General features: G+C 38.9%; 2 long non-coding RNA genes across 2 annotated transcripts; one reads left to right on the top strand and one right to left on the bottom strand.

Moving 5' to 3' along the window:
- The first annotated feature begins 4992 nt into the window (after positions 1-4992).
- LOC133391539 (uncharacterized) lies at positions 4993-12083 on the top strand. Its single transcript, XR_009765029.1, has 2 exons — positions 4993-5543; positions 11909-12083. It is a non-coding gene; the product is annotated as an uncharacterized LOC133391539 (long non-coding RNA).
- Positions 5540-6809, bottom strand: LOC133391538 (uncharacterized). Its single transcript, XR_009765028.1, has 3 exons — positions 6606-6809; positions 6238-6551; positions 5540-6176 (listed from the first exon to the last, which is right to left on the bottom strand). It is a non-coding gene; the product is annotated as an uncharacterized LOC133391538 (long non-coding RNA).
- Positions 12084-26684: the final 14601 nt, after the last annotated feature.

The raw sequence follows: 26684 nt of genomic DNA, 5'->3' as shown, positions 1-26684 counted from the left end.
AGATCTATTTTTAGATCATCACACTTCCATCGACGGCGGTCGATGTGACGATGTGTGTCGTCGCGTGTGTGTTGTCGATTTGGTCAGAAAAACTTTTTCTTCACACACCAAATAAATCTCTGACATGGAACGTCGGCGTACCGATTGAACCATCGCGACTTTGATCAGTGCGCGCGGTTAAAACGACCTTTTGTATTGTGTTGTACGTAGCGTGCGCGCCAAAATTTTAAGAGTGCGCGGAGAGTGAATGTGTTTTTTTGGGGGTGGGGGATTGAGATACAGAGACAAATTTCGCTGCACATTAACACATACATTCTCACTGCACGGGTTGAACTGCGAATGCTCAGTTCTGAGAGAATATACTCGAGCGCTCGCGCATGAGTGCAAGCAAGCGCGGTATAGAGGATAGAGGGAGATAAACGATTATTTTGCTCCAAGCTTTCTACTTTTGTCCCGTTGGGTCGGTGACGGCTTGCATGTAGTTCGGGTGTGTTCAGAGCGGTTAAATTGTAGCGGGAAAATTAAATTAAATAAATAAAGTTAGTTATAATCATAAAATATCAATGTATAGTTGTTTCAATTGGTTGGTAATTTTGGTTGAGTTAGTTTATTTTTTTTTTCAATTTGTGAAGCTTTAATCACACTCAAAATTATAATATAGAATTTCCGTTTTGATTTACCAGTTATTAGTCGCATAGGCGGCTCGATGGTCGAATGAGGTACCGTGGTCATCTGATTTCCCGAAGACAATCGGGACATATTTTAAACCCTTCTAGGACAAACGTAAAACATCAACCAAGCAGCAGTTTGAACGACTAGTTGCTTTAAAAGAGTACAATGCTGACGTGGCCAAGGATTTGTCAAAGGGGAGCCCAAAATTTTGGGAATTAGTGTCGAAGGAATTGAATTCATTAGGTCCACCGACCAAGGATGGCTCAGGATGAAAGAAGGTAATTTATTTATTTTTTGCATGTGACTCGAAAACTAATTAATCTTAAATTCAATTCCAGGTCTGGTCTGATTACAGGTCATCATTCAAAAAAAATTATCTTCCAACCATCAAGAATATCGAGCGACAGGAGGGGGGCCTTGCAATCTGCATACTTTTTCTGCCTTAGAGCAGCATGTTATCGATTTGCTAGACCATGCCTATGTGTACCACAGGGACGCAAGGTCCTGTGATGGGTGTTTCATCATCATCATCAACATCATCATCATTGTCATCATCATCACCAACAACAACAACAACAACAATAAGAATAGAAAATGAAGAACGACCTGTTCTATCAAGTGGTAGCTTTTTGCCGCCACTAATTGATGATATGCTTTTCGTGATTTTCGCTCATTTTTACAAATTTATTTTTTACTCGCTTGCACACAGACTTGCCGATTCTTCCTTTACGCATGCCGCGCTTTTTGTTTTCGCTCGCTTCCCAAGTGCCACAAATCCACTAAACGACCACCAAACGGCTTCTAAACGACTCAAGCTCTCAGCCTAAACGGAATATAAAAAGACATCGTTTAGCAGACGGCAAACGACTCAAAAAAATTGGTGGTGGCCACCTGTTGGGAGCCTGCGATATTACAAGAAACTTACAAAGTTCAAAGCTTCAAGCGATTAAAGTTTTCAACGTTCAAAGCTTTCGAAGCTTAAAGCTTACAAGGTTTGAAACATTCAACGGTTAAAGTTTTCACTACCACATACAGTAGAGCGTCGATTATCCGGGCAGCTCGGGACCGGACGGTTGCCGGTTAATCGACTTGCACGGATAATGGTCCAAGAAATGTCAAACGCATGTAAAATAAATGAAATTCACTAGTTTTATGATTAATTCACCTGAAATCAATCGATTAATCGTTAGTAGAATATTATTTTAATCAATAACTATAGGTTTAACAACTGTTCATGAACAAAAATGAATTTCCAAAATACCACTAGACACTACAGAGCTGCATAAGAAACTGGTTACCCACTTGACTATCGCTGCAAACATTCGCTGTACGCATGAACAGCTGTCAGATTTATGCGCACGGTTAAGCCGCCTGCCGGTTAATCCGTCCCCGAATAATCGACGTTCTACTGTATTTGCTTTTCTTTTCTCTTATTCCAGTATCAGTGGTTGTACGAATTGCTGCTTGAACATAAAAAACATGTGTTGGTGAGTGATCGTACTTTTCTGCTCTGATATTCAAGTGTATGTGCTACTGTCCCGCTTCCTCCTTGTCACTTGTCCACTCGCTGTAGGCAATCCATTGATTGCTCTTTCGCAGGAATCGAGGCGGCGATAAGCGCTTTTGTTTATCCCACCAAACCAGGTATGCTATCCGCTACAACTGTTCTCCCACCACCCGCTACCCGTCACCAGGCACTAGTTTTTCCCGGCTGAAGCTTGCCGGTGATGTGCGCGTTGAAGAGCTACGTAGTTTGCTGTTGAATCAGAAAGTAGATGGAAGAGAAATTGTTGAGTGATAACAAACTTATAGTTATTTTGTGGTTTTGATCCAAGTGATTCTGTTCACCAACCTGCACCTTAACAACCTACTTTGCGGGGCTGTATGAAACCCGGTATGCTATGAGTATACAAAATAGTGCGATACAAACCGTTTAAGTGTTTTAATATCGTATATTTAATATCGTGCGTAAAAGAAATAGATGCATGTTCCAGATCTTCATTCAATGCCCGTGTTCTTTTCATAATCTTGCAAAAGTTGTTACATGTATGTGTGTTTATTCAGAAACAATGTTAGTTGTATTTATATTGGTTTTGCTTTGTGTTGTGTTTTTACCATTATATCGGTGAGAAAGAACCAACTTAACGTGTGAAACATACGTTATTTGCGTGTTAATAATTTAGAAAACTTTTTCACCTCTCCAACAACAACGGTGCACAAACAACAATAAGGCCGAAGCCGTTCCTTCGGAAAAAAAAAACAAAAAAAGACGGTGCACAAAGATCATTTTGTTGTGTCGGGAAATAGGCAGTCACAATTTGTTTTTTTTTATAATCGTTTAAAAGTTATTACATCTAACTGCATTTAAAAGCTCAATGCTATTGCTGTATTTATATTGGCTTTGCTTTGTGTTGTGATTAATTATCTTCATGTGATGGACATGTAAACTTTATCATTATATCGGTGTGAATGAACCAACCTAACGTGGAAAAAATATATTATTTCCGTATTGAGCATTTTAAAATATATTTTCACCTGTTTTGTTTTCAATAGAAACGTCGTAAAATTGATAACCAAGTTTTTTTTTACTTTTATTTTTTTTTTTTATTTTCGGACTTCAACATTGCGTGCTTCAACAGCGTTCAATATAGCTTTTTATATTTTGATGATCCAGCTTTGTCAGCATAGTGTTTTGTAAGGGGTTACCTGAATCATTGGAAGGTATTTTTATCATCAAATTCAAAGAAACCAAATGAAATTAAAGTTTTTGTTGTTGTTGCAGATATTATGCCTTTTTCGATTATAACGACGCATGGCCCAAAAGGCTTTTCTGAACTTACACTAGTGCCAGATGGCTGGATCCAGAGTACCAGTGCTGGGAAAAGTTATGTGTATTGGCCCAAAGGAGACATAGCTAAGCTGATAAAAGTTGAAACAAGTACTCCTTCATCTGGATGGACGTGACAAGCGTGTGTAGTTCAAAAATCAAATATTTTATCTTTACAACAAGGTATAGCTATACTTAGCGATATGTCAGGAGAATCGAGTGATGATTCTTGTTACATTCAATCCGTAAAAACTATGTACAGGCAGCGATTTGGCCAGAGAGCATTAGAAAATGCTAACAAAGTTAACGCCTTGTCTGAAAGTTGTATACAGTTAGAAACAGGTACTTTAGCTACAGGTTGCTCACAATTCAAGACAGACACTTTAGCTAAAGGTGGTTCACAGTTAGAGAGAGACATTTTACCTTATGGTTGTGCACAATTAGATACAAATACTTCACCCAAAGGTTGTTCACAGTTACAAACAGACACTACGAATTAATTCATGGAATCAGCACAGCCGAGTGATGCACCAGAAACCACTAGAAAGGATTTTCCTTCAGTTCCTTCTCAATTAGAGCAGAATAATAGCTTTTCTCCAACAAATCAGATGGAAAATGCAATCACAAGTTTGATCGCTGTTGTAGGTGGTTTAATGCAACAAATCAGCGACTTAACAACAACTTATCCAACAAAATGATAGGATTAGATAAAATTGATAATTTAACAAAAGTACTAGAGCAGCAGGTCGTACCAACGTTAGGTGGTCTTGTAGAGGAATTTAAAGAGTTAAAAAAAAGTTTATTTAAATACGGTACAAATGGATCTGTTCATTAACAGTTTGGAGCAAGAAAACAGAAAAAGAAAAAAACCATCATTTTCAATGGATCCGATCGATAACCATAAATATTTAAAGGATTTTGACAAAAGTCTTGAGGAAGACGATTTTAAAACATCTGTTATTGATTGGCTTACCCATAACATGTGTGAAACAAACAGTAATAATAGAATGTTGGATGCTTTGGATATGTTACTGAATCGTTCATTTTGTACGCAAATTAGTTGGTCAGGACAAGGCAAAGAAAACTCGAAAATACCAATAAAAATGTTTCCTAATTTCTTAGAAGTTTTTGGAGAGATAGGTACAACCCATTTGACTTTGGTAACAGATCAATGCTTGAAAGATAAAGCATAGCCAGGAAAGATGCATGATTCAAGGGTTACGAAAACCTACTTCTCACAACAAAAGATGTTGATGTTAAGAAGTTTTTGAATATATTTATTAATTAATAATAAAAAGATTAAAAACTAGGTCGCATTATGTTTCTACAGAATGTGTTTAAAAATAACAGAAACGTAAATTGCCATAAAATATGAATTCTCGTAAAACCATTTAACTAGGCTTACTATACGCTCTATATATTAGTTAAATTTGATTCAATTTGACATGTTTGTTCAGTTGTACTACTACATAACTAATTTCCATTCTATAAAAGTGTGTAGTAGCGGAATGAAAAAAAAATTGGATCCATCAGGTTCGACACTATTAATTGCTACCAGCTTACATTTTACATCTTCACATCTGTATTCGGACGCTGAACGAGTAATTTTCTTTATATCACCTTCAAACGCATGCAATATTTGGGAGGAAAATGGACTATCAAATGCATCATAACAATCAAGTAATTTGAAACCCTGAATAACAATTGATCCGTGTTCTTTAGTAGCAGAATGGTACTTCACAATACAATTATCAGTTGTCAAAAACCAAGAATCATGAAAATAATTTCTCAGTAGACAACCACTTCGTAAATGTAACTGCATGCTACGATTTTTTTGAATTTTAAGGAAAGGAAATTGTACTCTAGTCATATTGATAGGCTTACAATTCATTAATTCAATTTTTCTATTAGCTATCTGTTGCAAATTTTTGTATCCTGATCTGAGCATATTTTTCATGGAGTGTAAGTCGTTTTCAAATTTAAAAGTTGAAAGGGTAGGCAATTTTCCAAATTTATCTACGTCCTTGTAAATATGTTGTAAATTGTGAACATTGCTGGTCATATACTTTACACCATAAATCTTCTCGAAGTCTAGAAAATATTGCTCAAGCATTTCGGCAGCAAGTTTCCAATTTGATTTGTAAATGTTTGACGACAATAATGTAATTGAACAAAATAGAAGCATAAAATGTTCGTATGCGTCTTCTGGTAAATAGTGCTTTAGGATAACAAAGCTTAAATAATGAAAAAAAACTACTATATTCTGTGCCTTTCCAATGTCGCAAACAATATAGATCTCGTGTTTTACGATGAATTTCATAAGGTAATTTAACATTTTTTAACCACTTAGTAATTTGTTCAATCGTACTGGAAGCCCACTTTGTGTATTAACCTAAGGTACCATCTCTCCACCCAAACAGTAATCTTCGCATAATACCCAAGTATATCAAATGCAGTACGTCTGCGATAATAACATTCTGTATCATGTCGAAATTATCCAGTAGCAGTAGAGGTGTCAAGATTTTATGATGTGCGGTCTGGGATGCTTCTCTAAATTCCTTGTCAGTTCGGAGAGGAGCGTTAATGCCTCTAAACACAACTGTATTCGAATCGTGGTTAAATACTCCAACACATTTACACTTCAAACACCCATTCTTCGCGTTGAAATAAGCAACACCTAAAGACGTGAATAGTTAATTAGTAACTTTTTACACAATTAAAACAATTTACAATTTTACCTTTTATAAATGCTCTGGCTGGTGAGTCTGCTATTATTGCTCGTATTTTTACTCCTATCTTTCTGGACTTTACAAAAACTCCATTGGCCATTAATGAATTTAGTTCAGTGATTAAGGGTCCTAAAAATTCATCCAGATTTCCTGGCTTTTTGGGGCCACAGAAAATCGCTACAGTCATGACAGGAAAGTCAGGAAGTTCATGTATATTTGCGAGTATTGGCCAAAATTGCGTGGACGAACTCATATGTAAGGGTAAGCCATCGATAGAAATATTAATAGAAATAGTTTCCACATCAATTTCGTCGTCCCTGAAACTGAAAATTCAATGAGTTGAAAACACCATCAAGACATTTTTTTCTGATTCTCACCTGAAATTATTGATGATACACTTCTGCAAACCGTTGTACCAATATTGTCCTCCTTCAATATTTGTAATATTTGTTGCTGTTCTTGGTGTTTTCAAGAGCGTCCTTGGGTCCTTGGGAAATTTTTGCGCAGTCTTTTCCCTAAGAATTTCAAGCATCATTTCTACAGAATGGTGTGTCTGATTTGTAGCTAAAGCCTAATATTTAACACATTCAACGAATGCCATCTGTGCCGAATGCCATGGAATCCCCCACCATCTGAAAGCGCTTCAGCATCATCTTCCGAATGTGCATTTACGGGTACCTAAAATACAAAACATGTTCCAATTTATGAACATTTTTATAAAATTTAAGCATGCAAACATAAGCACTTACAAATTCGCCAAGGCAGTAATTAGATGATGTCGATGAACTAACCACAACATTCGCCAAGTTTCCATTTGTTTTTTTGTAATTTATCCCTATGCCTGTATAGCATACCACTTTTTCTAATCCGTTTAGTAAACTCCATTGTATTATATTTAAAAAAAAAAGTTAATAATTGTAGAAATTAGAAATTCGAATTTGTATATACCTCACACATACACCTTGACATCCTTACACATACACCTTTTCTATATGTACATCTTGTTTGTGCGATCACACCTAGGTTTAAGTATCTCAGGCAATACTGTCAAATAGAGATGTCATTCGTGATTGAGCGCTAAAACAGAAAACACGCAATTCTTCAGCCTTCAGTTAATTCTTCCGAAATTAAGAAAGATTACAATTCAGAAGTGGGATAAACCGTTTGTGCCGAAAAATGCTTACAAAAGAGGAACTTCTTTGTGCTTTGGAAGTTGCTAACATCGAAGTGCCTCCGAAAGCAACTTTACCACAACTACGCATGTTGTACGAGCAAAGTGTACCGAAAAACAAAATGGAGGAACAATCAACCCAGAATTTCATTCCTCAAAGAGTGTGTGCAGATGAAGACGAAGTGACGAACAATGGAAACCACGTTGCAGCAGCCGCCATCTTGATGAAAGACAAAGCTGCTCCGACATCTTCGACGCAAGGTGCTTCATTCGACGCAGCTTCTCATCAATTGGAATTAATGGCGCTACGAGCAAAAATTATGGAAATGGAACAGCGGCAGACGTTTACGGATGGTCGATTGGTTCATCCCGAGGAGTTGAAACATTTGATACCGGAATTTTCTGACGGCCTCGGTATCAATAAGTGGATCAATACGATTCGCTACAATAGCGAATTATATGGATGGCAGGATCGCACGATGCTTTTATATGCAGGCAGTCGGTTGACTGGAGCAGCAAGCGAATGATACAATGGCTTCCGTAACACTTTGAAGACATTCGACGAATTCGCTGACACAATTAAAAAGGCTTTTCCTGATCGCTGTAACGAAGCCGTTATTCATAGCCAATTAGCATCGGTCTACAAGAAAATTTCTGAGTCGTACACAAGCTATGTATACCGAGTAAATGCGCTGGGAATGTCAGGCCACGTGAGTGAGGAGGCTATCATAACTTATGTCATCAGAGGACTTTCTCGTGACCCTCTCTATGATAGCCTTGTGACCAAGGATTACCGCGATATTTACGACCTGATTGATAACATTAAGCGATATGAATCCCATCTTCTGTTGCGCAAAAACCCAGAACGCCGCAGCCCATCTCACATCAACACCATTTCCCCGAGACCGATTCCACCAAGACAAACGACGACAGAACCTCTTCGATGTTATAACTGCTCGAATCATGGACATCATTCATCGCAATGCACACAACCTCGCCGAGCTCCGGGTTCCTGTTTCCGATGTGGTAGCACATCACATGTCATTCGCAACTGTCCTGTCCCAGATAGACGTCAACTAACGGTTGCTGCGGTACAGGGCAACGACAATGAAACAGCGCATCTAGATTCTGGGGAAAATGGAAACTTCGTTCAACTTGAGGCCTATCAGGAGGTAAGTGTAGCTTTTAAGAGAAACAATGTTTGGAGCCCAGGGTTAATTATAACATCTCTTTTTGATTCCGGTAGCTCTAAAAGCTTCATAAATGAAGCCATTGTTCCGGTTACAAAACTAAGCGCTCCCCAACCAAGTGGATTTCGAGGAATAGGAAATGTGAATTTACAAACTCTTGGAACAGTACAGCTAAAACTTAGTTTTCGTAATCAAACATTCATTCACAATTTCTATATTTTACCAAAAAGCTACATGTCCCTATCCATGATAGTAGGGAGAGATTTGTTATCAGAATTTAACATCACACTCGCTCAATTCCGTAAACATTACAGCAAACTTATGCTGATGAATTTAAATAAAGATAAAATTCTGAACTTAAAAAAACCGGGTTTTTACCATAAGCTCCAAACGTTGGGTCTTTTACGTAGTTCGATCCAGGCTCCCTTACCAGAGGTATGCAAAGATTCGAAATTGTCCGATCCCAATATTTCTTCAAAATTCATTTCGATATCAGACAAATCTGAACATAAACAACAATATGACACAACTTTTTCTGAAATGTGTTCTATAAATATTAGCGATGAGGCTAGCACTATAAATGTTGGAGAACATCTTTCTAAAGAACAAGGCATTGCTTTAAGATCAATAGTGTCCAATAATTACATTAATTTTCCGGATAAACATATAATACCATCTGCTCATAAAATGCGAATTAGCTTAACTCATGATACTCCTATTTTCACAAAGCCTAGACGACTTTCTTTCGATGAAAGGAATAAAGTAAAAGTCATTGTGAAGGATTTATTAGAGAAAAATATAATAAGACCCAGTAACTCTCCTTATGCTTCCGCACTGGTACTCGTTAGGAAGAAAAATGGCGAAATTCGTAAGTGTGTCGACTACCGACCTCTTAATAAAGTAACAATCCGCGACAACTACCCGCTTCCACTCATAGAGACGTGCCTAGAACACTTGGGCAATAAAAAATTCTTTACGTTACTAGACCTAAAGAGTGGTTTTCATCAAGTGGCAATGGACGAGGATTCAATTAAATTCACAGCGTTTGTTACTCCAGACGGCCAGTACGAGTACACGCGTATGCCCTTCGGATTAAAAAACGCGCCAGCTGAATTTCAGCGTTTCATTAATACAATTTTGCGGAAATTCATCGAGAATGAAAAGCTGGTTGTATACATTGACGACATTCTCATAGCTTCTCAAGACTTTAAAGAACATCTTGAAATAGTTAGTGAAGTTTTGCATACTCTACGAAATAATGGGTTGGAGCTACGGCTTGATAAATGTAAGTTTGCTTACGATGAATTGGATTACTTAGGATACAAGGCCAATCATTCAGGTATATGTCCTAGCGATAATCATGTAAAAATTATCAAAAACTATCCTGTTCCTCAGAACACAAAACAGGTACAACAATGTTTAGGTCTTTTTTCGTTTTTCCGGAGGTTTGTTCCACATTTCTCTAGTATTGCAAAACCACTTACTAATCTTTTGAAAAACAATGTTCCATTTATTTTTGATGATGAGTGTAAAAAAGCATTTGAAACACTCCGAGATAAATTGATAGTAGCTCCGGTGCTTGCCATATACGACCCTAAACGCGAAACTGAACTTCACTGTGACGCAAGTTCGATAGCTTTTGGTTCTGTGCTTTTGCAAAAACAGGATGATGGTAGATATCACCCTATTTCGTATTTTTCCAAAACCACTTCGGCTGATGAAGCTAAATTGCACAGCTACGAGCTTGAAACATTGGCCGTTATATATGCGCTCAAACGTTTCCATACCTATGTACACGGCATTCCAATAAAGATAGTGACTGATTGTAATTCTCTGGTAGAAACGCTTAAAAATAGAAATTCGTCCGCAAAGATAGCACGTTGGTCACTGTTCCTGGAGAATTATAATTACATTATTCAACATCGCCCTGGATTAGCAATGAGTCATGTAGACGCATTAAGCCGACTGGAACATTTGGCTGCCTTCGATGATGTTGATATTGACTTCCAAATACGTGTAGCTCAGGCTAGGGATCCGCTTATCCAAACTCTGAAAAAAGAGTTAGAGACGACGGATGTCGAAGGTTACCAATTACAAGACGGTATTGTATTCAAACGATCACCTTCTAATAGGCTAAAATTATACGTGCCAACAGAAACGGTTAATAATCTGATACGATCAATACACGAACAAATAGGTCATTTGGGAGCCGAAAAATGTTGCAACCAAATAGATCAGAATTATTGGTTTCCTAACAGAAAAACACGGATAATAAACTTTATAAATAACTGCTTGAAGTGCATTATTCACTCTGCTCCATCTAGAGTAAATAATCGGAACCTTCATAGCATCCAAAAAGAACCTTACCCATTTGATACCTTGCACATTGACCATTTTGGACCGCTACCTACATCATCTTTAAAGAAAAAATACTTATTGGTAGTAATAGACGCATTTACGAAATTCGTTAAATTGTATCCAACTACTTCCACTAGTACAAAAGAGGTGTGCAATGCTCTAAAACAATATTTCTCTTACTACAGTCGACCTAAAAGAATAATTAGCGATCGAGGTACATGCTTTACTTCAGCCGCATTTTCCAATTTCCTTTCTTCTCGCGGAATTAGCCATGTGTTGAATGCCACAGGATCACCACAAGCTAATGGTCAAGTGGAAAGGGTCAATCGCATTATTCGTCCCATATTGAGCAAATTATCAAATCAGACCGACCATGTAGATTGGGTGACCCATTTGCTATCTACAGAATACGCTCTTAATAATACCATTCATTCGTCCACTCGTTTTTCCCCTTCTATGCTATTGTTTGGTGTTAACCAACGAGGCCCTTCAGTAGATATATTGACCGAATATTTAGAAGACAAAAACAAAGCATTTTCAGATTTAGAAACTATACGTGCAGAAGCATCATTCAATATTTTAAAATCACAACAAAATAATGAGAAACAACATGCTAAACACCATCGCCCTGCTCCCGTATTCAATGAAGGAGAGTTTGTTGTAATTAAAAATGTAGATAACACACCAAATTCAAACAAAAAACTCATTGCCAGATATAAAGGTCCATACGTTATCCACAAACGTTTACCTAATGACAGATATGTTATACGTGATATCGATGGAATACAAATGACGCAAATACCATATGATGGAGTGTTGGAGTCGGACAAGTTGAGAAGATGGATAGTGCCTCTGGGGGGAGCTTGATCGGAATATGTTCATAAAGCTACACTTAAGATTAAGGGTAGGGCTATACATATGCAGGAAAAATTGAGGTCAATTTCTCGTCAGGATGGCCGAGCTGTAGAAATTAGAAATTCGAATTTGTATATACCTCACACATACACCTTGACATCCTTACACATACACCTTTTCTATATGTACATCTTGTTTGTGCGATCACACCTAGGTTTAAGTATCTCAGGCAATACTGTCAAATAGAGATGTCATTCGTGATTGAGCGCTAAAACAGAAAACACGCAATTCTTCAGCCTTCAGTTAATTCTTCCGAAATTAAGAAAGATTACATAATGTTCAATATGATAATAAACAAATGATGAATTCACTTCACAAAAAGAAACACAAGTCTGATTTTATCGAGAATACATCCACTAATAAATGTCCATACGTGTCTGTCACTTGTATATATGCATATGCAGCTTATCATAAATGATCACGATCTTTGAGCTTTACGTAAGCAAAAAAACGCCATCTAGTGATCAAAGAACTAAAGCTCTGAAACTTGAATTTTTTTAATATGAAAATGTTGTCATGGAAAAAGTGAAATAACGCCATCTAGTGCATCAACTAATGAAGCTATAGAAATTCATTTTTTTATATGAACATTCCCAGCAAGCAATGTTTACGTTATTGCGGCTGCTTTGAGCGACCTTCCCATAGATGCAACTCACGGACGGTATATTGGTGGTAGTGCGGTGGTCGGCGCGAGCGAGAGCGCTCCATGCGAATGGATGGCTGCCAATCGGCATGTTGTGAGAGCAAGCATGTTTCTTATTTACAGTAGAACGTCGATTATCCGGGGACGGATTAACCGGCGGGCGTCTTAACCGTGCGCATAAATCTGACAGCTGTTCATACGTACGGCGAAAGTTTGCAGCGGTAATCAATTGGGTAACCAGTTTCTTGTGCAGCTCGGTAGTGTCTAGGGGTATTTTCGAAATTCATTTTTGTTCATGAACAGTTGTTAAACCTACAGTTATTGATTAAAATAATATTCTACTAACGATTAATCGATGGATTCTAGGTGAATTAATAATAAAACTAGTGAATTTCATATGTTTTATATGCGTTTGACATTTCTTGGACCATTATCCGTGCAAATCGATTAACCGGCAACCGTCCGGTCCCGAGCTGCCCGGATAATCGACGCTCTACTGTAGTTTGATTATTGTTTCTCTTTTGCACACGAAGAAAGGAGCGCCCATTTTGAAAAAACCGTTTGACAGCAGTGACGAAGCGCAAAACACACAACAATTATTTCTGCAGCGTTCGGTCGATTTTCCACAAGTTCTAAAAAATTACGATGGCAGCAAAGCGTGATAAGGATAGTGGATCGGTGTATAAGAAGCGTGATCGACTCTTGAAGCATCGAATGATGAATTGGGAAGAAACGCTTCAAGACGATGGAGGTAATAATGATTAACGGCACACTATTAGAAAAGCACCACCGTGTTGATATACATCGCAAATGTTGCACCATACTTAATTACAGAGCAACCAGGGCCTTCTTCGCGGCCTTCCGTGCCAGCGGTTGTGCCAGACCCACCGGTGCAGGTTGACGAAGAGGTGCAAACGGAGCTCGACGATTTAGGTAAATTATTCGCTAGTTGAAAGTGTTAGCCCTTCTGACGTTTGTCACATTTTAGCTGCACTTTTGACGGACAGTGACGAATCTGTTTCTATGGGCGAAACAAGCGATGCAACGGATTCTGATGAGGACGATGATGCTGGTTTCCGCGAAGCCCTATGCGCTGACCTATCCTTCAAGGATGCTCTTCGTGTATGGGCTTTGGAAGGCAATCTATCGCATCGTTCGATGAATTCGTTGCTACAACTCCTGCGGAAAAATAACCACAGGGAACTGCCAAAGGATGCGCGTACCTTTTTGCAGACTCCTTCTTCTGCCTCTACGCGCAGAATGATTGCTACGGTCAACGGAGGAAAGCTGTGGTACAACGGCATCGCTAGTGGCTTAAAATCGTACTTCAGGTTATTAATATGTATGTGTGTGTGAGGTGAGGTGGGGGGGGGGGGTTAGAATGGTTTTATGTTGTATCTTGTGTGTGTGTGTGTTTATTAGAGGCAGGGGGGGAATGTGTGTGTCTGTGTTAGGAGCAGAGGGGTGGGGTGATTGTGTGTGTGTGTGTGTGTGGGGTGGGGTGTCATGGGTTGGAGGAGGGGGGTACCTGTATTTGTGCTTTTATGTCGTGTTTTCTTGTTTTAAACTTGGTTGGGAGGGGGGGAGAGGGGTTGGAAAGATTGTTTTGAATTAACACATTTCCGGTTGCACTATAGGCTGGTGACTCCAAATTTAGGGACAATACAATTGGATTTTTTTATGGATGGGTTCTTCTTCTTTGGCTCAACAACCGATGTCGGTCAAGGCCTGCCTGTACCCACTTGTGGGTTTGGCTTTCAGTGACTAATTGATTTCCCCCCATAGCAGGATAGTCAATCCTACGTATGGCGGCACGGTCTATTTGGGGATCGAACCCATGACGGGCATGTTGTTAAGTCGTACGAGCTGACGACTGTACTACGAGACCGGCTAATGGATGGGATGGGTTACCTCTTCATAAAAGTGGATTGACCCAATTCTGGCCGATTCTAATGCGGCTCCCTGAAATGCCAGAGGTGCCGGTGATGACAGTGGCCATTTTTGCGGGCGAATCCAAACTGGAATCGGTTGAGGATTATTTGCGATCGTTTGTGACGGAGCTGAATTATTTAGAAAAATACGGCATCCTAATAAATGGTCGCCAATTTAACCTATTATGGTCCCACTTAACATCGCACCTATTATGGGCAGATTGATGATGAGCCACGGAATCACGACGATTTCAAGAGGGGTGTATACGTGGGCCACTACAACAATGCAACCCCTTTAACAGACCTTGATGGCTGCGATACAATTGCAGATATTATTTCGAGCGAACCTCTGCATTTCAGGGATTATGGGATATCTCGGAAGTGTATGAGGGGATGGTCGGAAGGAAAGTTTTCTGCCGCAACGAAATGGTCTCCACAGGTGCGTAAGGCGATTTCCAAGCACCTGGAACAGCTAAATTTCCCTGTAGAATTCGCTCGAAAGGTTCGAAGCTTAAAATATATGAAATTCTGGAAAGGAATGGAGTATAATTACTTCCTACATAATGCCAGTTCGGTTATTTTAAAGGGCAGGATAACAGATGAGGAATACACCCATTTCATGCACTACTTCTGTGTTTAACTCCCATGACACTGTTTAACTCCCAAGAGTACGTGGAACATTGGCCTTACGCAAAGGAATTATTGCGACAATATGTCATAGATTTCCCGAGCGTATATGATCTCACCCTAGTGTCAGCCAACGTTCACAACCTTATACATGTGTTTGACGATGTAGACAGGTTTGGTCCACTGCACACTTTGTCGGCATATCCTTTCGAAGCGTTCCTTCAAAAAATTAAAACAATATTAAGATCTGGAAAAAACTGCTTGGAACAGGCTGTTAATAGGCTGTTTGAATTACAGCATATCCAATATGCCAAAGCAGGAAACTCAAAATCATTCCCATATATTAAAGCCAATGGACAAACTGTTAATCTTCATGCGATGCCAGATTGTATTTTGAAAGCGGACGATAGAAATTGTTGGTTTTTGCTGAAAGACAATGATGTTGCGATGTACAAAACAACATCCCGGGAGGAAGGTAGCATGTTTGTCGATTGTAATATTTTTAGGAAAACCTTCGAAAGTTTTAATGTTCCATGTTCGTCCTTCATAATGAATATCCGGTCTGCCAGCATGATGGATTTAGATTTCTCTATAAAAAATATACCAGTCGAGGAGACTGTAAACTAGTCGCGCTTCGCGGCATACCAAGGAAGCTGATGTGTTTCAGTTTGTCCCAGTACCGCACAGCAAAGTGTAGGGTTTTTGTCCATAATTGTGTACTTGCTAATGTTTTTTTTTTTGAATAAAAGTTTCATTTATATGACTTGAGTAAGAGTATATTGTATTTCTTGAGTTCAAAATTTAAAAGTTATGTTATTCGTGTTCGATAAATTCTCTGTTGCGCGGTCCACTTCGGCGCAAGCCTTCCTGATTGAGACGACTCTGGGCATATCGAATTTGTCTTTAAAAAATTTAGCCACCAATGCCTCGTTCACGGACACATATCGGTTGCTACACAATGCTTGGAAAAACTTCACCACCTTTCTTCGCTCTCGTAGTGGATGTTTCTGCTTCTTGCCCGTGCCAGTCCAGGAACACTGCTTGGAGTTGTCTGCTGAAGATCAAATCCTTTGCTTCAAAGAGTCTGGCGTTAGATTCCTCCGTGGTAATGCGATTGTTCGCCCATCTCAACACACTTTCGAAATATGCTCGATCTGCCAGCTTATCATCAAATTCCACCAACTCTTCTACGGTGTCTAACATGTTGAATTGGAACTTCTCGTCATCTGTTGTCCTCGGGCGTCCGCACACGCTGTTTTTGACGTCATCCAAAGTCACCTGGAGCAGTGCGATATCTTTGTCTTGCCGAGTTAACCGCTTTTCCAACTTGTCCACGGATGACTGTAGCTGATCGACCTTCTGGAACAGCAATGTGACGAGGTTGGGTGTACAATTCATTGGTTCCGTTTTGGAAAATTCGGCCAGAACACGATTTGGTATTTACTCTGGTAATTACGCTAGCTCCAAAGTCGGTGCTGCCTCTAGGTCAACCACGGTAAATCCTGAAACAGTAGAAGGTGCAGCTCGACACGTGGCTGAAGCTGATGACGACAGTGATTTTGACGGTCCAGCTGAAGATGATCATGGTTGGGGCGGTGCAGTTGATGATGATGGAGGTTTTGATGGTCTATTTGATAGCTTTAGGGGCCCTGTTGAGGATGATGGTGGTGTTGGCGGTGCAACTGATGATGATGAGAGCTTTAGCGGCCCAGCTGAAAGCTTCAACGGCCCAGCTGAAAGCTTGAACGGCTCAGCTGATGATGATGGCGGTTTTGGCGGCCCTGTTGATGATGATAGCATCAGCGGCCCTGTTCATGATGATGGTGGTTTAGGAGGTGCAACTGATGATGATGCTAGCTTAAGCGGCCTAGGTGCTAGCTTAAGCGGCCTAGGTGCTAGCTTAAGCGGCCTAGGTGCTAGCTTTAGCGGCCCAGCTGATAGCTTAAACGGCCTAGCTGATGATGATGAAAGTTTTGACGGCCTTGTTGATGATGATGGCGGTTTTGGCAGTGCAGTTGGTGAAGATAAATTTAGCGGTCTAGCTGATGATGATGGTTTTCCGAGTATTGCCTCATTCATCGTCGACACCATTCCAGGTGATGCTGATGCATGCTGTTGTGCCCATGATGCTTTTGCTGGCACTGCTGATGTTGATGGCAGTTCTATTGATGGGAGTAAGCCGCGGATGCCTGTCTGTAGTGGTATATCGAACTCAGTTGCTGACCAAGTTGACGAATTGGTACCACTATGACTGCCGGTTTCCGTTGCTCGCTCCTTGAATCCGGCCCTTGACGACATTGTAGCTTCAAAAAAGGAACTGAATCTCCTACTACTTGAACTGCACTGCGTACTGGTTGGATTGTGAATGATGGAGGATACGAACTAAAGCGCGAGCTGACATATGCTAACACACACATACACACACCCACCCTAATGCAAGGACAGGGTTAGAGAGACAAATGCTATGGAAATTTGCACACGTTCCGCGCAACGGTGCGGAATGCGTATTTAAGCACGGGTATGTTTTGCAAATTCTCCCTCTTCGAATTCTTCCGTTTTGCCGTTTTGTCCCATTCTGTATGTATCCTTTTTTACTATACTCGTTGTTGTAGGTACTAAATGTGACCCTTCAGTACAGTGTCGTTACCCCAGAACTGATCAGAAATCTACCTCATCCATGTTTGCCCGGCGTCTTCTATGCATGGTTTAACAGATGCACAATTTTACCTGATTTTTTAAGTCAGGTGAGCTTAAACACTCACATTTTATTACCTTTTCCGGAAGGGAATAAAAAACAACAACATTATTTTAAAAAAGAGCTAGCTGAAGAAAAAAGGAAAGGAGAAATACGCATTCCCGGATTTTTCACATGCAATGTACCCATTATTTTCTATTGAAATTCAATTCATGTTTGCAAGAGTATCCTTCTTTTACAAAAATAAACCGTAGTCATTTTCTATTTTGAACCTTGTCCTCAACGACAGTAATAATGTTAAACATCACAATCACACCGCAATGTAACGGTAATTTAAAAGACATTGTAAGCGAGCGTCATAAAATAATCGCCTTCAACTTGGTGTTCAAGTAAGCTGACTAAACCATTTATATTGCGTTCGTAACGTGGTTGGCATGCAACACCCGATTGGTCGTGCCAGCATCGTGAGGGGATAGCAATCACCAGGATGTAACCGTAAGTACGTTTCTTTACTTAATATCTGTACTAATAAAAAAAAATTGTTACCAGCTGATCTTCCTTCAATACCAGGGTAGCATGCATGCAAGCAGGATACGCTTCAACGGGAAAGATAGAGATGAATACTGCAATGGGTGGTAATAAGACAGATAGACTAAGTTATATACCTTTTGTTCTTTTTTTTCGTTCTATCACATGGCACGATCATATGGGCCGCCATTTTATGCGCGCTCCGGAACAGCGCACCAATCATGAGAGCTCACTGCTGCGAGAGAGAGTAACTCATTACCAATACAACCGTTGAAGCGCGCCACCACAAAATCAAAACAAGGCGTTCAAAAAAGTCGCACAGGCCTTCCTTGCGACTACTTTCTCCATACAACTCTCGCGTCGAGGGCTGCATGACAGATGACGTCGCAAAATTTAAACATTGCTTGCTGGGTTTTTTCGCTTGGATTGAGCAAATACGCCATCTAGTGAAATAAACATGGAAGCTCTGAAGCTTGCATTTTTTTTTGTATGGACATTCAATTTTCCAGTCGTTTAAGCTTAATCTGTGGCGCTTGGGTTCTCTCACGGTCTCTTTCCTTTTGTTTGGTCTCCCTCTCTCTCTCTCTCTCTCCGTTTTCGCCTTATTTCAAATTTCTATGCGCTGCCCGTTAGGTAATACAGTTTCCTCCCGTCTCCTATTTTCTGACCTTTCCACGATGCTTGGATATTAAATTCCTGCTATACGCCTCTCAACTCCTACAATGCTATCTGGTGAAAACAGCGTAACAAATGAAGAGCACCAAGATGATCAAAAGCAAGATTCCTTCCTAAATTTTGCGAGAAAGAAAACAGAAATCAACAGCTGTTGGACCAAAAACGCGAAGTAGCAAATAAGAAATTAGAGCTTATGATGAAAATAGCTAATAAGAAATTAGAATTAAAATCTGCAAGAGCGAACAAGCAGATAGAAATAAGTTATGAACGACTGGCCATTTTAAAAAATAAACCCAATAGAACCAAAAATATTACAGTGTTAATGTAAATACATATATTTTAATTTACAAAAGGAATGCTGAGAATGAAAATGAAACTCCTTTACGATAACATATAAAAACATTATATCATATGTTTCATATATATCATATATATATATCGATTAACATATGAATAACATCATATTACATATTACACACATCACCACGTCTGATATTCCCGACCTTTCAAAGAAATATTGTTTTACCTCCATTCTTTCAGATTCTGACATATAAATTTTTATCCAATAGCCCAATAGTGTGATAAGAGATTCGTAAAGTGTTTGAAAACGTTGTTTGTGGAAGTCGTTGTGGACTTGCATGACTGCGTGGAAGTCTTGTCCAGTTCCGTGCTGGTATCTGCCCTCTCCGAAAAAACTGAAACAAGCAGCAAGTTTAAGTTTTGCAATCACTCGATTACTTTTAATACTTTCTAATTGAAGCTCATTTTTCCAAAATAAACGAAAAAACTGGTTTTGTAACTCTGAAACATAGAAGAAACTTACAAATAAACGAAGGAATTAAAATTTTAATCAAACACAATTGTATTTTACTTGCGTTGTGGCTGAGAGTTTGAAAGGATCTGCTTTTTTCAGTAAAACTCTACGTTTGTTACGCAAATCTCCTTTTTCCTTTTTCAGTATTAATTATCACCTGGCACCCCGCCCCTCACCATACCATCACACACCACGCATCAATGCCACATCCCACCACGGGTCCTCACCTCGCTCATTGCTCATCACCGAAACCGAACACACATTGCACAATAAAACCGTCCACCGAAGCTACATGCACCGAAACAACAATAGAGAGACAGCAAGTAACAATCCAGCAATAACAGTACTACTTGAGAACAGTACTAATAATACTGGCGTAGCACCAATCACTGCTGTGGGCCTCGATGATAGTTCTGGTGATAGTTGGAGGAATTCGTACCAAACTTAATAATCGACGACTAGCTCTGGGAGAGTCTGATAATATAATATAATATAATATAATATAATATAATATAATATAATATAATATAATATAATATAATAATATTATATTATATTATATAATAATATAATATAATATAATGTAATATAATATAATATAATATAATATAATATAATATAATATAATATAATATAATTGCACTGACAGAAACGTGGCTCGACGAGTCAATACCATACTCTCTCATCTCTGATGATTCCTATTCAATTTACCGATGTGATCGTAATGGCAAGAACAGTCTTCGCTCTCGCGGCGGAGGAATGCTGATCGCATGCTCTTCTAAGCTCTCTAGTACACAGATAACACATACATATGCATCTCTGGAGCTGGTCTGGTCGTGTATCAAGCTCTCTAGTACACAGATAACACATACATATGCATCTCTGGAGCTGGTCTGGTCATCAAGCTTAATCATGTGTCCATTTACATCGGAGTAGTTTACATCCCACCGGACCGGAGTAAGTGTGACGATACGTTAAACGCTCTGCATGAGAGTGTCAGTGTAATTGTGGAGAGAATGAAACCGACTGATTTGTAGCTGCTATTGGGAGATTTAACAAACCATCTCTCTCCTGGATCGCTTCACCATGTGACGTCAACTGTTTTATCCCTTCGATGACCGACAATGGGGGCCTTCACGATTCTAGTTAGTTTTTTGTATGGAGTTTGATAGTTGGAGGCTGAAATCTTGTAAACACTCCATACAAAACCACACAAAAAACTAGCCTGCAATTTTCAGTCTAGATTATTCTAGCCACAAAGCTAGAATTTGATACGAGTACCTTCTCGAAAACACGACGTTGTAGACATTTACCCCAAGGTGCATTAAAGAGATCACGTGGTGGAATCTAGAATCAAATTTTATGTAGTCCAGGTGTCTCATAGCATTTTTTGTAACCAATTTTGAATATCACTTTTTGACAGAACGAGTGAAATTTTTGCTCCAACGAGCTTTTTGGAGACTTGACGAATACTCAAAGTACTCTTAAAATTTTCATTCAGAAGCAGAAACGATACAAATCAGCCTTCTAAATTCATACACGTTGGGATAAGCCCACCTGTATATTCTACTCACTTAGATAGCTGCTCAAAAACTGCTATACAATGCAAACAGCTGACAGGCTGAAATTTCAGCCTGCGAACTTCAAACGGAAAGGGCTCCAATGATGGATCGCTAACGGATGGAATGGTGCTTAATGGATTGTCACAGATATCGGGAGTTAAAAATGCTTTTGATCGCCAACTTGGAAAAACAAAACACCCCGAAAGAATTCATAAGGTGGATAGGTGCTTTTCTAAACAATCGAACAGTAGAGATAAATACTGAAGGTAGTACGGTTAGAAACTTTGTATCAGATGGACTTCCTCAAGGAGATATATTATCTCCAAGTTTGTTTAATATCTATACTAAAGAGATTCATGATATGATAACTGAAACGGAAGTGAAAATTATACAATATGCCGATGATTTTGCATTGATTTTACAAAAAAGAGATCCTAAAAAACTGAAACATAGCATGCAAAAGACGTTAAATAATTTTATCGAAATAACTGATCGACTACAACTACCGGTAAACCCGGAAAAGACCAAATTTATGATTTTTAACAACAAAGTTCGTAACGTACAGATCAGGATAAGAAACAGAAGCATAGAAAAGGTAAACATATATAAGTATCTAGGGATATGGCTAGACTCAAACTTAACATATAGGAAGCACATAGAAGACATCAAAACAAAAACCCAAAAAAGGTTACAACTAATGAGAAGGATATGCCACTATCGAAATAAACTGAGTCTAAACAAAACGATACTAATACACAGAAGCTTTATAAGGAGCAAATTAGAACAAGGATGCACATTTATTAAAAATTCAAGAAAAGGACTACTGAAAGGACTGAATACTATTGAAAATCAGTCATTAAGGAAAGTTGACTGTACAAAACTGTCATTGAGGACAGGCTGTACAAAAACAACGCCAATACCAACGCTGATGGCAATAGCAGCAGAAGTACATATTACATTATGCACATATTACTTATGCAGCAGAGCTACATATTAGAGCAGATTATCTGGCAAGTAATGAAATTATCAAAGAAATAAAATTCATAAACAGTTGTTAAAAGACATAAAAAATCAAAAACAACCACAGTCTAACAATAAAAAAATAACTTATTGGGAAAATATAATTGAGCAAACTAAAGAAATCATAAAGGAAATGGACAAAATAGTTATAAACGATCACAAATAAACGAAATAAAAATCAGATGCAAGCCCCTAGAAAACATATCCAAGAATTCACTGTCAGGAAGAGTTTTTTTGCAACAATTATACCGACAGGTTATAGAAAAACTACCAGAAAAAAACACAATTATATACACCGACGGAAGTAAAACTCAGGATAATTGTGGTATTGGAATTTATATACAATCTCATAATCATGATACTAGAAACTGCTCTATAAGTGTTAAACTAAAAAACAATACAGGTTTAACTTCGGTTGAGATAAAAGCATTACAAAAGGCGCTAGAAATAGCAGAACAAAAACACATTTCAAGCCCAATCATATACACAGACAGTCAAGCAGCCTGCAATATTATTAAAAGAGAACAATATAGCAACAAAATAGAAAACACAATATACAATATAATAAAAAGATGCCACACACTCAATGCAGAAATAAAATGGATACCGGGACATATAAACGGAAATGAAAGGGCAGATGAGTTAGCTAAGAGGGGAATATCATAGAATATCGTGGAAAACAACAAATTACGCATGGTAGATATAAAAACCATACTAAAACAAAAAATGATAACACAAACAAATGAGTGGTACAGACTAGAAGTAGAGAAGAGAGGAAAATCATTTTTTGAGTATCATAAGGAATTTGAGGAAAACCCGTGGCACACTAACATAGCAATCACGGCCATTGAAACAAAAATCACCAACAGAATATTAGCCGGGCATGATCTATCCAAACATTGGTTGAGCGTTATGAGAATAGTGGAAGACGGCAACTGTGAAGAGTGTGCAGTGCCCGAAACCGGGAAACATCAATTATTCTACTGTAAAAAACTAACAAAAGAAAGAAAAGAACAATCAAACATCACAGAAGAAATATTTAAAGCACAGTAGAAAGACAAAACGGGAAAAATGATCAAGGAAATAAGACAAAAATAATGTTTTAATTTTGTAACTGTGATACCAAACAACGTAGGCATTGTAAAAATTATAAGAGTCAAGTAAGAAAACGGGTATATGACTCTAGGAGTCGAAAACCCTCATAGAGTGGTATATCTTTGAATATGCGTTGGCCTCAACCAAAGAAGATTGTAACCCACCCGCCAAAATAAAGAAGAAGAAGAAGATCGCCAACTGGACCTTATCTTCGTAAATCAGAATGCTAAATCGGCCAGCTCAGAGATTTCTGAATTCAACACACCGCTTCTTAATCTTGACAATTACCATTCATCATTAGAATAAGCAATATCAATTCAAACTTCTGTTTATGTTCCATTCGCTCGTTCTAACCCTCTTCTAACCCCCCTGGCGATGAAGTGGCTGATACGCCCTCCAGCTGCAGCGAGTTATTTGCTAGACATTTTTCTAACGTATTTGTGGACCCAGGCTCCAGTCCAGTATCCTTATCTGATGGCTTAGCATATGTACCAAGTGATATAATTTCCTGCAACACAGTGGCTATCGATGATGAGGTAATTAACTCAGCATTGAAAAAATTAAAAAAATCCTTGTCGCCGGGTCCAGATGGTATACCCGCTTGCATATTGAAAAAATCCAGCACTTTGTTTGTTCCCATACTTAAACGCTTGTATGTGAGATCCTTTCAAGAGGGAACCTTTCCAGCTGTTAGGACATATCCAAGCAATTTTCCAATTTTTAAAAAAAGGTGACCGTTCAGACACTTCAAATTATCGTGGTGTATCCATTCTATGTGCTATGGCTAAGGTGTTTGAGTCACTCGTTCATACTGCCATTCTTCCATGCGTAACGAACTGTATAACGCAACATCAACACGGATTTATTCCTAAACGATCCACCACGAGCAACCTGATGGATTAATAAAGCACTTTGTGTCTTTATTAATGTCGAATATTGCAGGTAATCGTCAAGTGGATGCAATATATACTGATTTTAAAGCCTTTTGACAGTCTACCACATGACCTGTTAATAGCTAAGCTAAAGAAATTTGGAATAGGCTATCCTTTAATAACTTGGCTAAATTCATTTATAGCAAACCGTAGCTACACAGTCAAAATAGAGAATTTCCTCTCTTCTCCATTCATAAGCCTGTCGGGTATACCCTAGGGAAGTGCGCTTAGCCCTTTACTGTATATTTTATACATAAACGATTGTATTAATGTTCTACCTGATGATGGACACCTTCTATTTGCTGACGACTTGAAGATATTTCTTCCTGTGTCCTCTATTGTTGATTGTCAATCGCTTCAGACTTTTTTTTAAATAATTTTTCATCTTGGTGCTTTGTTCAATGGGTTAGTGCTTTGTCCCCCTAAATGCTGTGTTGTCCCATTTTGGTCGTCCTAACAGAAAAATTGCATGGAATTACTTTTTTGGTCAAACTCAGATATTAAGAGAGTCTTCTATTAAGGACCTTGGTGTTTGGCTCGATGACTACCTCACATTCAAGGATCAGATCAAGCATGTCGTTACTAAAGCGAACAAAGCGTTGGGACTCATAATTCGTTTTGCCTCTGAGTTGAGAGATCCGCTATGCCTGAAGGCACTTTACTGTTGCTGGGTTCGATCTATGTTGGATTATGCTAGTGTTATGTGGACCCCGGCTGGAGGTGCCGCTATGCAGAGACTAGAGAGAGTGCAGAGGAAGTTTACGCGTATCGCTATACGTAGATTTCTGCACGGATATAATGCACCTGTGCCCTCTTATTCTCTCCGCTGCCGTATGTTGGGCTTGATGTAAATCAAATCCTGGCATTCACACGCGCTGTCTTACTTCACTGCCAACCTCCTGACCTCCAATATCGATGATCCTTCGCTCCTCAGCTCTATTCCTATTTACGTCCCTTCTCGTCGTCTCCGCGACAGACCTCCCATTTTTATCGCCTCCCGCCTTTCTGTTTTTGGTCAGAGAGATCCATTTTTGAGAGCTTGAGCAGCATTTAATCAAGCTCATGATTTGTTCGACTACCATGTTCCCTTGTCCAGTTTTCGCTCTCGCCTTTCTGAGTCCTTGTCTCTATCATCAATCTCCCATCCTTAACACTTCCTTCTCCCTTAGCTTGTAAGACATATTATTGTGAAACCCTAGGCGGCTGACAATATGAAATAAATAATAATAAAAATAATAATAATAATCCTCGAAAAACCTGTATGTTGCAAATCAGTTTTCTTATTACTTCAAACCTTTTCCAGTGTCTTGTTTTCCAAGGATTTTGTCGGCGAACGATTCACTAGATATGCTGCAGTTGATATCGCTTCTACCCAAAATTCCTTTTTCATTAGCGCATCATTCAGCATGCATCGAGCTTTTTCCACCAGGATTCGATTCATTCGTTCCGCCGTTCCATTCTGCTCTGGTGTCTACGGACAGGTCTTCTGAAGATGGATATCTTGTTTCTCCAATATGCTTCTAAATTCATCCGAAACATATTCTCGTCCGTTACCTGTTCGTAGAATTTTCAGTTTTTTACCTGTTTGCCTTACTTACTGTACTTACTGTACAGTCGTAACGACTGTCGTTAGCTGCATTGTCGATTTTAATTTGACGATAGTTTGTTGCTAGGAAAACCATAAAGAAATAAAAGATGACGATAGTCGTTACGGTTTGCGATTCCACTCATTGTGTATATATTTTTGCGTTTTATTCAGTAAAATTTTATTTTCTGTTATTTCAGTGTGCAATTTTTCCCCCAGACTACCTTTGGTTCGTTTGCCCAACGGAAAGTAACTGTGTAATGCATATAGTAAAACAAATAATAACTGTTCTATTTTACAGTGCCGAACTTAAACATCACTTCGATCATGATAACAGGTGAAAATCGACCAGCTAGCAGTAGGTAGCAAAACGTAGAACTCTGGCAACCTTTGCTAATTGTATTTTATTTCATTCTCAGAATCCATTCAACTCCAATTTTTTTTTCCTACAGATCACTATACATGTTACTCATGTTGTAGGCTGGAAGTAAACAAATTGAAACAACTGTGCTTGCACAATTGCTAGCTGTGAGCGAAGCATAGAATAGTAAATTAGAAGAGGAAACAAAATTTGTAGAGCAATAGTTCAAAATTGTTATAAAAAATTTGGCCCATCAACGAGAAGCCTTCCAAATAGTGGTGGAAGCTCGGAATCGGACCAACCCGATTCCGATTCCGTGTTCGGAATCAATTCCAGAGCCGATATCGGAGCCGA

The sequence above is a fragment of the Anopheles gambiae genome, chromosome 2 (genome assembly GCF_943734735.2).
Source record: "Anopheles gambiae chromosome 2, idAnoGambNW_F1_1, whole genome shotgun sequence".
In the NCBI taxonomy this organism is placed as follows: Eukaryota; Metazoa; Arthropoda; class Insecta; order Diptera; family Culicidae; genus Anopheles; species Anopheles gambiae.
The sequence above is the reverse complement of the archived record's forward strand: the minus strand, read 5'-3'. Positions and strand labels throughout refer to the sequence as shown.